Genomic DNA, 9,705 nt, shown 5'->3' on the forward strand with positions numbered 1-9,705 from the left:
GTTCATCTCTTTTTGCTTGCTACTTGTGTGCTTGTGTGTTGGATTGATTCTCTGTCACGATGGCTCTGCCAAAAGGCATTAATCCTCACCTCAGAATGTTGTAAGAAATCGAAAACAACGTTAGAAGCTTTATGTCTTTGCAATTTGAGCATAATAATTTCTTCAGAAACGAGCTTAAAGAACAAAAAGGTTTTATGGAGTACATGAATAAGGAGCTCAATGATATGTCTAAGGAATTTTATGGTTTGAAATCTTAGTTTGCTCATCTTGAAATTTTAGTAGGCCAAATTTCGGATAAGCAAGCCACCCTAGTTAATAAGATGGTCGCTAAACCAGAAGATTTTCATGATAATAATGATGAAGATCTAAAAGTGATTGATGTGTCTCCTATTAAATCTTTGTTTTCCAATACGAATCTTGATCAAGATGGGACTGGAGATGAGTCAACTTAGCTAAAAGGCGTCCCAATGATTCTGAGTTTTTAGATCTTGATGCAAAAAATCAATAAGTGGGATTGAAGAGGTCAAAACTTTACATAGCAACGAACCCACTATTTTGGATTTCAAGGAATTTAATTATGATAATTGCTCTTTGATAGATTGTATTTCCTTGTTGCAATCCGTTTTAAATTCTCCTCATGCTTATGATCAAAATAAATCTTTTACTAAACATATCGTTGATGCTTTAATGCAATCCCATGAAGAAAAGCTTGAACTAGAAGTTTCTATCCCTAGAAAACTTTATGATGAGTGGGAACCTACTATTAAAATTAAGATTAAAGATTATGAATGCTATGCTTTATGTGATTTGGGTACTAGTGTTTCCACGATTCCAAAAACTTTGTGTGATGTTCTAGGTTTCCGTGAATTTGACGATTGTTCTTTAAATTCGCATCTCAGATTCCATCATTAAGAAACCTATGGGAAGAATTAATGATGTTCTTATTGTTGCAAATAGGAATTATGTGCCCGTAGATTTCATTGTTCTTGATATAGATTGCAATCCTACATGTCCTATCATTCTTGGTAGACCTTCCCTTAGAACGATTGGTGCAATTATTGACATGAAAGAAGGAAATATTAGATTCCAATTTCTGTGAAGGAAAGGCATGGAACACTTTCCTAGGAATAAAATTAAATTACCTTATGAATCTATTATGAGAGCCACTTATATATTGCATACCAAAGATGACATTACCTAGATTTATTCTTGTTTTTATGCCTGGCTACGGGCATTAAACGATAGCGCTTGTTGGGAGGCAACCCAATTTTATTTTTGTTCTTTCATTTTTGTTCTTGTTTAGTAATAAATAATTTATCTAGCGTCTGTTATGATTGTGCTTTTTATGTTTAATTTAGTGTTTGTGCCAAGTAAACCCTTTAGGATCTTCTTGGGTGATTGTTGTTTGATCTTGCAGATAAAAACAGAAAGTATGCGCTCACGAAAACAATTTACATTTTTTTACCAGAGAGTGATAAAATACCAATTCCAACTGCAGTAGATAAATATACAAATTTTCCTCGTCATTCTAATTTTTAAGAATTTTTGGAGTTACAGAAGTATTCGAAACCTACAGATTGCTACAGACCGTTTTGTTTTTGACAGATTCTGTTTTTCATGTGTTGTTTGCTTATTTTGATGCATCTATGGCTAGTATCGGGGGTATGAACCATGTAGAAGTTGGAATACAGTAGGTTTAACACAAATATAAATAAATAATGAGTTAATTATAGTACCTTAAAGTGGTGGTTTATTTTCTTATACTAACGGAGCTCATGAGATTTTCTGTTGAGTTTTGTGTTGTGAAGTTTTCAAGTTTTTGGGTAAAGATTTGATGGATTTTGGAACAAGGAGTGGCAAGAGCCTAAGCTTGTGGATGCCCAAGGCACCCCAAGGTAAAATTCAAGGACAACCAAAATCCTAAGCTTGGGGATGCCCCGAAAGGCATCCCCTCTTTCGTCTTCGTCTATCGGTAAATTTACTTGAGGCTATATTTTTATTCACCACATGATATGTGTTTTGCTTGGAGCATCTTGTATGATTTGAGTCTTTGCTTTTTAGTTTACCACAATCATCCTTGCTGTACACACCCTTTTGGGAGAGACACACATGAATCGGAATTTATTAGAATACTCTATGTGCTTCACTTATATCTTTTGAGCTATACAATTTTGCTCTAGTGCTTCACTTATATCTTTTTTGAGCACGGTGGTGGTTTTATTTTATAAAATTATTGATCTCTCATGCTTCAATTATATTATTCTGAGAGTCTTTTAGAACAATATGGTAATTTGCTTTGGTTATAAAATTAGTCCTAATATGATGGGCATCCAAGATGGGTATAATAAAAACTTTCATATAAAGTGTGTTGAATAGTAGGAGAAGTTTGATACTTGATGATTGTTTTGAGTCATGAGGATGGTGATATTAGAGTCATGATAGTTGAGTAATTGTGAATTTGAGAAATACTTGTGTTGAGGTTTGCAAGTCCCGTAGCATGCACGTATGGTAATCGTTGTGTAACAAATTTGAAGCATGAGGTATTTCTTTGATTGTCTTTCTTATGAGTGGCGGTCGGGGACGAGCGATGGTCTTCTCCTACCAATATATCCCCCTAGGAGCATGTGCGTAGTGCTTGGTTTTTGATGACTTGTAGATTTTTGCAATAAGTATGTGAGTTCTTTATGACTAATGTTGAGTCCATGGATTATACGCACTCTCACCCTTCCACCATTGCTAGCCTCTCTAGTACCACGCAACTTTCGCCGGTACCATAAATCCACCATTTACCTTCCTCAAAACAGCCATCATACCTACCTATTATGGCATTTCCATAGCCATTCCGAGATATATTGCCATGCAACTTTCCACTGTACCGTTTATTATGACACGCTCCATCATTGTCGTATTGCCTTGCATGATCATGTAGTTGGCATCGTATTTGTGGCAAAGCCACCGTTCATAATTTTTTCATACATGTCACTCTTGATTCATTGCACATCCCGGTACACCGCCGGAGGCACGCATATAGAGTCATATTTTCGTTCTAAGTATCGAGTTGTAATCTTTGAGTTGTAAATAAATAGAAGTGTGATGATCATCATTATTAGAGAATTGCCCCATGTGAGGAAAAAAAGAAGGCCCAAAAAAGAGAAAAAAAATGAAAGAATGAGAGAAAAAGAGAGAAGGGACAATGCACTATCCTTTTTCCACACTTTTGCTTCAAAGTAGCACCACGATCTTCATGATAGAGAGTCTCTTATTTTGTCACTTTCATATACTAGTGGGAAATTTTCATTATAAAACTTGGCTTGTATATTCCAACGATGGGCTTCCTCAAATGCCCTAGGTCTTCATGAGCAAGCAAGTTGGATGCAGACCCACTTAGTTTCTTTTGTTGAGCTTTCATACATTTATAGCTCTAGTGCATCTGTTGCATGGCAATCCCTACTCTCTCACATTGACATCTATTGATGGGAATCTCCATAGCCTATTGATACGTCTAGTTGATGTGAGACCATCTTCCTCCTTTTCGTCTTCTCCACAACCACCACTCTATTCCACCTATAGTGCTATGTCCATGGCTCACGCTCATGTATTGCATGAAAGTTGAAAAGGTTTGAGATTACTAAAGTATGAAACAATTGCTTGGCTTGTCATCGGGGTTGTGCATGATTTGAATATTTTGTGTGACGAAGATGGAGCATAACCAAACTATATGATTTTGTAGGGATGAACTTTCTTTGGCCATGTTATTTTGAGAGGACATAATTTCTTTGTTAGTATGCTTCAAGTATTATTATTTTTATGTCAATATTAAATTTTTGTCTTGAATCTTTCGGATATAAACATTCATACCACAATAAAGAAAATTACATTGATAAATATGTTAGGTAGCATTCCACATCAAAAATTCTATTTTTATCATTTACCTACTCGAGGACAAGCAGGAATTAAGCTTGGGGATGCTTGATACGTCTCCAACGTATCTATAATTTTTGATTGTTCCATGCTATTATATTATCTATTTTGGATGTTTAATGGGCTTTAATATACTCTTTTATATTATTTTTGGGACTAACCTATTAACCGGAGGCCCAGTGCCAGTTTCTTTTTTTTTTTGCCTATTTCAGTATTTCACAGAAAAGGAATACCAAGCAGAATCCAAACAGAATGAAACCTTCGCGATGATCTTTCTTGGACCGAAAGCAAACCAGGAGACTTGGAGTGGAAGTCTGGAACTCCGTGAGGCAGCCAGGAGGCAGGAGGGCACGCCCAAGGGGTAGGCGCGCCTCCCCACCCTCATGGGCCCCACGGAGCTCCACCGACGTACTTCTTTTGCCTATATATATACTTATACCCTAGAAACATCAGGGAGAGCCACGAAACCACTTTTCCACCGCCGCAACCTTCTGTACCCGTGAGATCCCATCTTGGCGCCTTTTGTGGCGATCTGTCGGTGGGGGAATCGATCACGGAGGGCTTCTACATCAACACCATAGCCTCTCCGATGAAGCGTGGGTAGTTTACAACAGACCTTCAAGTCCATAGTTATTAGCTAGATGGCTTCTTTTCTCTCTTTGATCTTCAATACTAAGTTATCCTCGATGTTCTTGGAGATCTATTCGATATAATACTCTTTTGCGGTGTGTTTGCCGAGATCCGATGAATTATGGGTTTATGAACTTGATTATCTATGAATATTATTTGGTTCTTCTCTGAATTCTTATATGCATGATTTGATATCTTTGCAAGTCTCTTTGAATTATCGGTTTAGTTTGGCCTACTAGATTGATCTTTCTTGCAATGAGAGAAGTGCTTAGGTTTGGGTTCAATCTTGCGGTGTCCTTTCCGAGTGACAGTAAGGGTAGCAAGGCACATATTGTGTTGTTTCCATCGAGGATAAAAAGATGGGGTTTATGTCATATTGCTTGAGTTTATCCCTTTACATCATGTCATCTTGCTTAATGTGTTACTCTGTTCTTATGAACTTAATACTCTAGATGCATGCTGGATAGCGGTTGATGTGTGGAGTAATAGTAGTAGATGCAGAATCGTTTCGATCTACTTGACATGGACGTGATGCCTATATTCATGATCATTGCCTTAGATATCTTCATAACTATGCACTTTTCTATCAATTGCTCGACAGTAATTTGTTCACCCACCGTAATACATGCTATCATGAGAGAAGCCACTAGTGAAACCTATGGCTCCCGGGTCTCTTTCTTATTATATTGCATCTCTTTTATTATCGCATCTCATTTACTATTTTGCAATCTTTACTTTCCAATCTATACAACAAAATACCAAAAATATTTATCTTACTATCTCTATCAGATCTCACTTTCGCAAGTGACCATGAAGGGATTGACAACCCCTTTATCGCGTTGGTTGCAAGGTTCTTGATTGTTTGTGCAGGTACTAGGTGACTTGTGTGTTGTCTCCTACTGGATTGATACCTTGGTTCTAAAAAACTGAGGGAAATACTTATGCTACTTTGCTGCATCACCCTTTCCTCTTTAACAGAAAACCAATGCATGCTCAAGAGGTAGCAAGAAGGATTTCTGGCGCTGTTGTCGAGGAGATCTATGCCAAGTCAAGACATACCAAGTACCCATCATAAAATCTTCTCTCTCGCATTACCTTATTTTCGATTCGCCTCTCGTTTTCCTCTCCCCCACTTCTAAAACGATTTTCGAAAAACCTTTGCCTTTTATTTACCCCTCTTCCGTTCATCTCTTTTTGCTTGCTACTTGTGTGCTTGTGTGTTGGATTGATTCTCTGTCACGATGGCTCTGCCAAAAGGCATTGATCCTCACCTCAGAAGGTTGTAAGAAATCGAAAACAACGTTAGAAGCTTTATGTCTTTGCAATTTGAGCATAATAATTTCTTCAGAAACGAGCTTAAAGAACAAAAATGTTTTATGGAGTACATGAATAAAGAGCTCAATGATATGTCTAAGGAATTTTATGGTTTGAAATCTTAGTTTGCTCATCTTGAAATTTTAGTAGGCCAAATTTCGGATAAGCAAGCCACCCTAGTTAATAAGATGGTCGCTAAACCAGAAGATTTTCATGATAATAATGATGAAGATCTAAAAGTGATTGATGTGTCTCCTATTAAATCTTTGTTTTCCAATATGAATCTTGATCAAGATGGGACTGGAGATGAGTCAACTTAGCTAAAAGGCGTCCCAATGATTCTGAGTTTTTAGATCTTGATGCAAAAAATCAATAAAAGTGGGATTGAAGAGGTCAAAACTTTACATAGCAACGAACCCACTATTTTGGATTTCAAGGAATTTAATTATGATAATTGCTCTTTGATAGATTGTATTTCCTTGTTGCAATCCGTTTTAAATTCTCCTCATGCTTATGATCAAAATAAATCTTTTACTAAACATATCGTTGATGCTTTAATGCAATCCCATGAAGAAAAGCTTGAACTAGAAGTTTCTATCCCTAGAAAACTTTATGATGAGTGGGAACCTACTATTAAAATTAAGATTAAAGATTATGAATGCTATGCTTTATGTGATTTGGGTACTAGTGTTTCCACGATTCCAAAAACTTTGTGTGATGTTCTAGGTTTCCGTGAATTTGACGATTGTTCTTTAAATTCGCATCTCAGATTCCATCATTAAGAAACCTATGGGAAGAATTAATGATGTTCTTATTGTTGCAAATAGGAATTATGTGCCCGTAGATTTCATTGTTCTTGATATAGATTGCAATCCTACATGTCCTATCATTCTTGGTAGACCTTCCCTTAGAACGATTGGTGCAATTATTGACATGAAAGAAGGAAATATTAGATTCCAATTTCTGTGAAGGAAAGGCATGGAACACTTTCCTAGGAATAAAATTAAATTACCTTATGAATCTATTATGAGAGCCACTTATATATTGCATACCAAAGATGACATTACCTAGATTTATTCTTGTTTTTATGCCTGGCTAGGGGCATTAAACGATAGCGCTTGTTGGGAGGCAACCCAATTTTATTTTTGTTCTTTCATTTTTGTTCTTGTTTAGTAATAAATAATTTATCTAGCGTCTGTTATGATTGTGCTTTTTATGTTTAATTTAGTGTTTGTGCCAAGTAAACCCTTTAGGATCTTCTTGGGTGATTGTTGTTTGATCTTGCAGATAAAAACAGAAAGTGTGCGCTCACGAAAATAATTTACATTTTTTTACCAGAGAGCGATAAAATACCAATTCCAACTGCAGTAGATAAATATACAAATTTTCCTCGTCATTCTAATTTTTAAGAATTTTTGGAGTTACAGAAGTATTCGAAACCTACAGATTGCTACAGACCGTTTTGTTTTTGACAGATTCTGTTTTTCATGTGTTGTTTGCTTATTTTGATGCATCTATGGCTAGTATCGGGGGTATGAACCATGGAGAAGTTGGAATACAGTAGGTTTAACACAAATATAAATAAATAATGAGTTAATTATAGTACCTTAAAGTGGTGGTTTATTTTCTTATACTAACGGAGCTCATGAGATTTTCTGTTGAGTTTTGTGTTGTGAAGTTTTCAAGTTTTTGGGTAAAGATTTGATGGATTTTGGAACAAGGAGTGGCAAGAGCCTAAGCTTGTGGATGCCCAAGGCACCCCAAGGTAAAATTCAAGGACAACCAAAATCCTAAGCTTGGGGATGCCCCGAAAGGCATCCCCTCTTTCGTCTTCGTCTATCGGTAAATTTACTTGAGGCTATATTTTTATTCACCACATGATATGTGTTTTGCTTGGAGCATCTTGTATGATTTGAGTCTTTGCTTTTTAGTTTACCACAATCATCCTTGCTGTACACACCCTTTTGGGAGAGACACACATGAATCGGAATTTATTAGAATACTCTATGTGCTTCACTTATATCTTTTGAGCTATACAATTTTGCTCTAGTGCTTCACTTATATCTTTTTTGAGCACGGTGGTGGTTTTATTTTATAAAATTATTGATCTCTCATGCTTCAATTATATTATTCTGAGAGTCTTTTAGAACAACATGGTAATTTTCTTTGGTTATAAAATTAGTCCTAATATGATGGGCATCCAAGATGGGTATAATAAAAACTTTCATATAAAGTGTGTTGAATAGTAGGAGAAGTTTGATACTTGATGATTGTTTTGAGACATGAGGATGGTGATATTAGAGTCATGCTAGTTGAGTAATTGTGAATTTGAGAAATACTTGTGTTGAGGTTTGCAAGTCCCGTAGCATGCACGTATGGTAATCGTTGTGTAACAAATTTGAAGCATGAGGTATTTCTTTGATTGTCTTTCTTATGAGTGGCGGTCGGGGACGAGCGATGGTCTTCTCCTACCAATATATCCCCCTAGGAGCATGTGCGTAGTGCTTGGTTTTTGATGACTTGTAGATTTTTGCAATAAGTATGTGAGTTCTTTATGACTAATGTTGAGTCCATGGATTATACGCACTCTCACCCTTCCACCATTGCTAGCCTCTCTAGTACCACGCAACTTTCGCCGGTACCATAAATCCACCATTTACCTTCCTCAAAACAGCCATCATACCTACTTATTATGGCATTTCCATAGCCATTCCGAGATATATTGCCATGCAACTTTCCACTGTACCGTTTATTATGACACGCTCCATCATTGTCGTATTGCCTTGCATGATCATGTAGTTGGCATCGTATTTGTGGCAAAGCCACCGTTCATAATTTTTTCATACATGTCACTCTTGATTCATTGCACATCCCGGTACACCGCCGGAGGCACGCATATAGAGTCATATTTTCGTTCTAAGTATCGAGTTGTAATCTTTGAGTTGTAAATAAATAGAAGTGTGATGATCATCATTATTAGAGAATTGCCCCATGTGAGGAAAAAAAGAAGGCCCAAAAAAGAGAAAAAAATGAAAGAATGAGAGAAAAAGAGAGAAGGGACAATGCACTATCCTTTTTCCACACTTTTGCTTCAAAGTAGCACCACGATCTTCATGATAGAGAGTCTCTTATTTTGTCACTTTCATATACTAGTGGGAAATTTTCATTATAAAACTTGGCTTGTATATTCCAACGATGGGCTTCCTCAAATGCCCTAGGTCTTCATGAGCAAGCAAGTTGGATGCAGACCCACTTAGTTTCTTTTGTTGAGCTTTCATACATTTATAGCTCTAGTGCATCTGTTGCATGGCAATCCCTACTCTCTCACATTGACATCTATTGATGGGCATCTCCATAGCCTATTGATACGCCTAGTTGATGTGAGACCATCTTCCTCCTTTTCGTCTTCTTCACAACCACCACTCCATTCCACCTATAGTGCTATGTCCATGGCTCACGCTCATGTATTGCATGAAAGTTGAAAAGGTTTGAGATTACTAAAGTATGAAACAATTGCTTGGCTTGTCATCGGGGTTGTGCATGATTTGAATATTTTGCGTGACGAAGATGGAGCATAACCAAACAATATGATTTTGTAGGGATGAACTTTCTTTGGCCATGTTATTTTGAGAGGACATAATTTCTTTGTTAGTATGCTTCAAGTATTATTATTTTTATGTCAATATTAAATTTTTGTCTTGAATCTTTCGGATATAAACATTCATACCACAATAAAGAAAATTACATTGATAAATATGTTAGGTAGCATTCCACATCAAAAATTCTATTTTTATCATTTACCTACTCGAGGACAAGCGGGAATTAAGCTTGGGGATGCTT

The sequence above is a fragment of the Triticum aestivum genome, chromosome 7A (assembly GCF_018294505.1).
Source record: "Triticum aestivum cultivar Chinese Spring chromosome 7A, IWGSC CS RefSeq v2.1, whole genome shotgun sequence".
NCBI lineage: Eukaryota > Viridiplantae > Streptophyta > Magnoliopsida > Poales > Poaceae > Triticum > Triticum aestivum.